Source organism: Dasypus novemcinctus, chromosome 18 (assembly GCF_030445035.2).
Source record: "Dasypus novemcinctus isolate mDasNov1 chromosome 18, mDasNov1.1.hap2, whole genome shotgun sequence".
In the NCBI taxonomy this organism is placed as follows: domain Eukaryota; kingdom Metazoa; phylum Chordata; class Mammalia; order Cingulata; family Dasypodidae; genus Dasypus; species Dasypus novemcinctus.
Window position 1 is genome coordinate 59,539,695 of NC_080690.1, and position 7,150 is coordinate 59,546,844.

General features: G+C 50.0%; 1 pseudogene; it reads left to right on the forward strand.

Moving 5' to 3' along the window:
* Positions 1–1,032: 1,032 nt before the first annotated feature.
* LOC131274164 (kelch domain-containing protein 3 pseudogene) lies at positions 1,033–6,851 on the forward strand (annotated as a pseudogene).
* Positions 6,852–7,150: the final 299 nt, after the last annotated feature.

Below are 7,150 nucleotides of genomic sequence, written 5' to 3' on the forward strand. Positions count from 1 at the left end.
CTTTTCAAGATTTTTTGGCTCTTTAGGGCCTCTTACCCTTCTGTATGAATTTAATGATTGGCTTTTCCATTTTTGTGAAGAAGGCTCTTGGAATTTTGAATGGGATTGCACTGAATCTGAAAATCACTTTGGGTAGAAGTGACATCTTTCAACCCATGAGCACAGAATGTTCTTCCATTTATTTGTCTTTTCTTTAATTTTTTTCAGCAATGTTTTATAGTTTTCTGTGTACAAGTCCTTTATGTTCTTGGTTAAATTTATTCCTAGATATTTGAGTCTTCAATAAGTGGATTTTTTTCCACTTATTTTGATTTTCTTCTGATTTTTGTTTATTGATCTTGTACTTTGTCACTTTTCTGAATTTTTAAATTAGCTCTAGTAACTTTGTTGTAGATTTTTCAGGATTTTCTCTATATAGGATCATGTCATTTGTGGATAGGGAAAGTTTTACTTCTTCCTTACTAATTTGGAAGCCTTTTATTTCTTTTTCTTGCCCAATTGCAAGTACAATGTTGAAAATCATGGTCACAGTGAGTATCCTTGTCTTGTTCTAGATCTTAGGGGGAAAGCTTTCAGCCTTTCACCATTGAGTATGATATTAGCCAGTTCACCCAGTAGCGTTTCTCAAGCAGGACAGCTGAGGCACCAGGAGCCCATGGCCTGTGAGAAGGTCTGTGAGGGAGAATCTGAAAAGAAATTTAAGAATGTAACCCTCATAAACAATGCTTCCCTGGAGGAAAGAAAGAGAAGAGCAGTGTTTATATGACTGGTGGTATGTGTCTCAGTGGTGGGATGCCCCATGATTTATAGGAGAAAAAATATATTTACTAACAATTGTAATTGTGATGGGGGGAGAGGAGAGGAATACTGAAAGCATGAACTGAGCACATCACACTTGCAGGAATTTGGTTATCACTGATCAAAATGAAGTTCATTAAAAACAGACATCTCGTTGGGGACCGCGTCGATGGTTGGCGCGTAACGGGTTCTAGGCTGCAGGCGGCGCCAGGGCTGGAGGCCCCGTCTGGCCCGGCCTGGCAGGTAGCAGAGGCAGCAGGCCATGCCGGGGGGGCATGCTGCTGTAACCAGTGGCCCAGGGGATGTTACGGTGGACAGTGCACCTGGAGGGCCGGCCCCGCAGGCTGAACCATGCTTGGTGGCCGCTGGGCACCGGGTATCCTCCCTCGGGGGTTCCTGCTCTGCTGGAGACTGTGAGACACTGTGTCAGATGGATGAGCACATGCTCAATGCAGTGTCCCTGAGCTGGACAAAGCTGCCCCTGGTGACCCACCGTCCACGGACAGGCTCCAGGGGTACCTTACATGTATGGACACTCAGCCGTCCTCACTGGCAACACGGTCTTCCTTTGGGGTAGACAGAATGACACCGAAGGGGCCTGAAAAGTTCTCTATGCCTTTGACATCAGTACTCACAAGTGGTCCACACCCGAGTGTCAGGAACAGCTCTCCGCTTGTGTCCTAGCAGGACCATGTACGTTTTCGGGGGCTACGGACAGATGGCAGACTGCTTTTCCACTGACATGCACAGGCTGGATACCAGCGCCGTGACGTGGACCCTCATCTGTAGGAAGGGCGACCCTGCTCGCTGGAGGGACTGCCACTCAGCTGCAATGCTGGGCAGTCATACGTGTGTTTTTGGGGGTCGTGCCGGCCGCTTTGGGCCATTCCATTCCAACAATGAGATTTACTGCAATCGCATCCACGTCTCTTTGACACCAGGACCGAGGCCTGGCTGGACTGCCCACCCACCCCTGTGCTGCCCGGGGGGCTCCAGAGTCACTCCGCCTTTGGTGACAGTGGGGGGTGGTACGTCTTTGGTGACTCTAACACAAGGCTGAACTGGCACTTCCGTGACCTTTGGAAGTTTAACCCTGTGTTGTTTACCTGGAGGAAGATTGAACCAAAGGGCAAGGGGCCGTGTCCCCACAGGTGCCAGCGCTGCTGTATCATTGGTGACAAGACTGTCCTCTGTGGGGTCCGTTTCCTGAGGAAGGCCTGGGAGATGAGAATGTCCTCATAGATCACTCTGACTCACACATTTTGGACTTTAGCCCTAGTCTGAAGACCCCGTGCAAACTGGCGGTGGTTCAGTGTAGCCTCGGCCAGTCCTGTGTGCCCCCGGCATCAGATGGGCGCTGAGCGCCACAACCACCGCCGGCAATATCAGTCGTCCCATCGTATCCTCCCGCGGGGAGGAGCAAGCTCCTGCCACCCCCCCTCGGAGCCTGCTGTCCTCCTGCGCCTGCCCTTCTCTCACCTGCCTGCCCCTTTGGACCCCAGACTCGGTGTATTCCACATGGAGTTGCTGGTCTGGAGGTGTTTTCTGGGCTGTGAACTCAGTGGGGAGCTGTAGGGAGGAGGACCGGGTCTCCCTCTTTGGGCCGAGGGCCCCTTCCCTTGGTGCTCGGTCCCACCCACCTCCCTCCAGCTGCTCCTGGGCCTGTGCTCTCCCCAGGGCAGCGAGGCTCTGCTGGGAAGGGAAGGGAATAGAATGGGGAGAAGGGAGAAGCAAGCAGTATCTGAGCCTCAGGAGCTTCCCCCATCCCTTTACCTACCCCGTCCCCCTGCTTGAACCGTGAGCATTGATTAGGAGCTGAGAGGGGGTGCAGCTGTTGGCATGACACCTCTCCTACCCGGGGAGAAGGGGACCAGCAGATAATCCCACCTTTCCCTGAGCTGTTGCTGTACCCTGAATCTCAGCCAGCTCAGATTTTATAAAAACAAATCAAAAACTTCAAAAAAACAAAAATGAAAACAAAAACAAATGGAAAGTGTTTGTTTTCTGTTTAAAAGATTAAAATGTGGGAGTGGATGTGGGTCAAGCAGTTGAGCACCTGCCTCCCACAGGAGAGGTCCTGGGTTCAGTTCCCGGTGCTTCCTAAAGAAAAAAAACAAGCACACAATGAGCAAAAATAAAACAAAAACAATACAAAAAATGAGCAGACAATGAATGCAAAAACAATAAGCAAAAACAATGAGCAAACAGACGACGGAGCCATCTCAGGGTGGGGGAGATTAAAATGTGACAATGGGGGTTTGGAAGAAGCTGAGATTCATCTCTCTAATAAAGATTCAAGCTAAGAAGTTAGAAGTTTATTTCTATCTCCTTATTTCTCTCTGGGCCAATACAATGGCTCTGCTCCACAGTTAGTCAGGGACAAGGATTCCTTCTCTGTGTTGGTTTGCCTGCATGGTTAGAGGTGCTTGTCATAACTACCATACTCCACGTGCTACATCTGTCTGCAAGGAAGACTGGGAAATGTAATTTTTGTTTCTGGGCACCTTAAGCCCATTAAGATTTTATGACTATTGTATTAGTTAGCTATCACTGTGTAACAAATGACCCCCAAATGTAGCAAATCAAATTCACAAACCTTTATCTTACGGTTTCTGTGTCCAGGAGCCCAGGGGTAGCACTGGGTGCCTCTGACTCAGGGTATTTCTCAAAGCCGGGCTGCAATCATCTCAAGGCAACTGGGGGAAGGACCATCTTCCAAGTTTACTTGCCTAGTTGTTGCCAGGCCTTGGGTCTTTGCTGGTTGTTTTCAAGAGACATCCATTCCTTGTCACGTGGGGGAGATGAAACAGGGCAGGCGCAGGAGGCGGGCATCTCTGGGACAGCTTAGAGGCCTCTGAGCACGACGATGGGAAAAGAGAAGACAGGTGCTGAGGACAGCTAGCTGGGTCTAGCACCCTTTCTGTACAGGGAAAACCGGATAAACACACCGGTGAGGAAGACGGCTTCTAGACGCCGAGAGAGGCCAGGAGGTCCGGGTGAGCTTTCTGCTGTCACTGCAAGTGGCATTTTTTCACAGAAGGACTGATTAGTTCATCTTTTAAGTTAATTTTCAATGTATTAAAGCTACAAATTAAGCACATTGTCTACATTCTACTTTCAAATATTATTCTATTTATAAATCTAGTACATTTTAAGCCGTTATCAGGGAGATCTTTGATTAATATTCAATTAACTCCAGTTCAACAGCCTAACATCCCACTTAGAATCTCAGTTAATTAAATTCCTTACATGTTCTGCTTTCATAAATTTAAACTGTTCGATTTTCTTTGAAAGCTCAACAGAAGCTTCTAAGAAGCAAAACCTTCCCAAGTACTTATCTCATAAATATAATAAATTAAACTCATCAAGATCTTTTAAACATTCCAGTACCATTTATTAACTTAGTAAAGTTCTCTTTTGCATTTCAGTGAAAAAAGTTCATCAGTATAAAATAATAAATTACTTCACTATACATTTTACAAGACTAACTAGTTATGTTTTCTAATATGCCAAATTCTCTTGGACAATACAAATACTTTAAATAGCAAATCTTCCAGGTCATTCCTAGAGTGCAAAAGTATTAATTCTCTAAGTTTGATTTATTTAATCTCTGTGCTTGAGTCTAATTCTTCCTGGGGTTAAAAAACACTCGTAGGGAAACAATTTTACTGACAAGATGAGGGTAATTTGGGCTGGAGATTTGGGGCTGGGCTGAGTGCTATGAAAAAATCTGCTGAGCTGCAATAAATAATTACCATAAAAAGGGGCTGCAAAAATTTGGTCCTCTGGCCCACACCCCTGCTTCATTATCTAACTTTTCCAGCCAGCAGAATAAATCAGAGGGACGTTGCAGCGCCTCCTGGGTGGCTGCACAGCTGGATTGGAGTTAGCGCCGGCTGTTTACTGCCCTGCTGCATTCTGCTTTCTGGCCTGGCCACGACCCCTGGGGCAGGGGTTCTTAACCTTTTTGGTTCCACAGACCCCTTTGCTGGTCAGGTGAAAACCACGGGCCCCTTACTAAGTCCACAGTCTACTGGATATTACTTTTTTTTTAATTTTAAATTGATGATAGCACATTTTTATTATTGTACTATAGTCCATAGTTTAACATAGGATTATACATTATTTTTTATTTTTTTAGATTTATTTATTTTTTCAAAATTTATTTCTCTCCTCTTCTCTCCCCCCACCTAGTTGTCTGCTCTCTTTGTCCATTCACTGTGTGTTCTTCTGTGTCCAGTTGTATTCTTGTCAGCGGCACTGGGACTCTGTGTCTCTTTTTATTGCGTCATCTTGCTGTGTCAGCTCTCTGTGTGTGCGGCACCACTCCTGGGCAGGCTGCACTTTCTTTCACGCTGGGTGGCTCTCCTTACACGGAGCACTCCTTGCGCGTGGGGCTCCCCTATGCGGGGGACACCCCTGCGTGGCAGGGCACTCCTTGTGCGCATCAGCACTGCGCATGGGCCAGCTCCACACGGGTCAAGGAGGCCCGGGGTTTGAACCCTGGACCTCCCATGTGGTAGGCGGACACTCTATCAGTTGAGCCAAATCTGCTTCCCTCTATTGGGTATTATGTAATAAATATATCACACCCACACAAACACGTCCCCACAAGAATGATGTTTTACTGAATTTCAATTCAAGCTCCCAGACCTCTGGTTAAGAACTCCTGCCCCAAAGAGAGGCCAGCTGTGTCACTCTCGTGCCTCCTCAACCCTTTGCTCGGCTCTGCTCTCACCCACCAGGCTGACGTCTGGGCCGTGACCCAGGGATGGGCAGGCAGGTCTGGGGGTGTCCCTAGGAGATTGTGGGGATGGTCCCTGGGGCCCATCAGCTCTTCCAATGGTGCCAGTGGGCTGCCTTGGGGGGGGGGGGCAGTGAACTCAGCTCCTTAAAAACCTGTGGCCCGTGGAGCAGGGGGAGGGGAAGTAAGGGGTCCTCGTGGGGTGGGGTGGGGGAGCAGCTAACAGGCTCCGGGGGCTGGAGGGGGCAGGGGAAGGAGCCGGGCCAAGCGATCTCAAAGCCCAGCGCCGCACAGAGAGGGCTTTCAGAGGCTGAGAACCTACTCTGTGCAGCACCTACTGTGTGCTGTGACACTCTTCCAGGGTCCTGATGGCACCGAGGCTGAGGATCGTAGTCACCCAGGGACCAGGGGTGGGTGAGAAGCAGGGCAGGGGCTGCGCACATTTGGAGGGAGGGAGAGGCAGGGGTCCCGGGGCGGCGGGGCTTGGGGTGCCAGGGTTAGAGGAGGCGCCTTTTCCTGCGGAGGGCGCGAGGAGGCGGCGTGTGCCTTTGAGATACTGCTGGATGCTCACGTCGTCTCTGGTGAGTGACAGTCAGCCCTTCCTAGGCCCTGGACAGTCGGCTCGGGGAGATAGATACGTTTGGGAAACTTTGCCAGGGGACATACCCTCCTCGGATAGACTCACAGCTTTCAAGTTGCACGGGGGAACAAATCAACGACAAGCAAAACTAACTTGCCCTGGCTGAGCCCAGTGCTTCCCAGACAGTTAAAGTGTGAAACCCTGTTTGCCTTTTTAAAAAACAGTAGTGTTATTGATACAGAGTGTTATTGATGCAGAATTCACATACACCATTTCCTAGTTAAAGAGTACAATTCAGGGGTTTTTCGTATAGTCACAGAGTTTTGCAACCATCACTACAGTCTCGCTTTAGAACATTTCCATCCCCTTAAAAGAAATCCCGGACCCTCCAGCAGTCACCCCCCCCCCGCCCCCTCGTGTTTCCTCTTACCGCCCCCCTGCCCCCTGGTCCCCCCCGGGCCCCCATTATCTACTTTCTGTCTCTAGAGATTTGCCTCTTCTGGACGTTTCACACAGATTGACTCCAACGATAAGTGGTCTTTTATATTTAACAGAACGATATTCCATTGCCTGCTTGTCTGTTTTTGTGGGACTCCTCGCTGTCACCGCAGTGACACCAGCGGCCCCGGGTTCCACGGCCCTGCTCTGGCGCCCGCCGGCAACGGACCTGCTCTGGAAGGCTGTCGTGGGTCGCGAGTCACCGAGGGCCCAGCGCTGCGGGCACCGTGACTCGCTCAGGGCCTGGGTCCCTGCACCAGAACCAACCCCGCCCGATTCCAGGGCAAACGCACTTTATTAGAAGGTCATGCAGAGCCCACGGGCGCCCTGAGCGGGCCTGACCCCAGATTCTGGGTGCCACAGGCAGGGACGAAGGGCAGGTTCAGGGTCCGTGGGGGGCTCTGCGGCCACCACCAAGCCCTAGACCCGCCGCGGGCCCGGGGACATCACCGTGTGAACCTTGAATGCCCGTTTGCTCGGCAGATACTCCCCTAGTACCAATGCAGCTGCAGCAGGGCACCGAGGGGCGG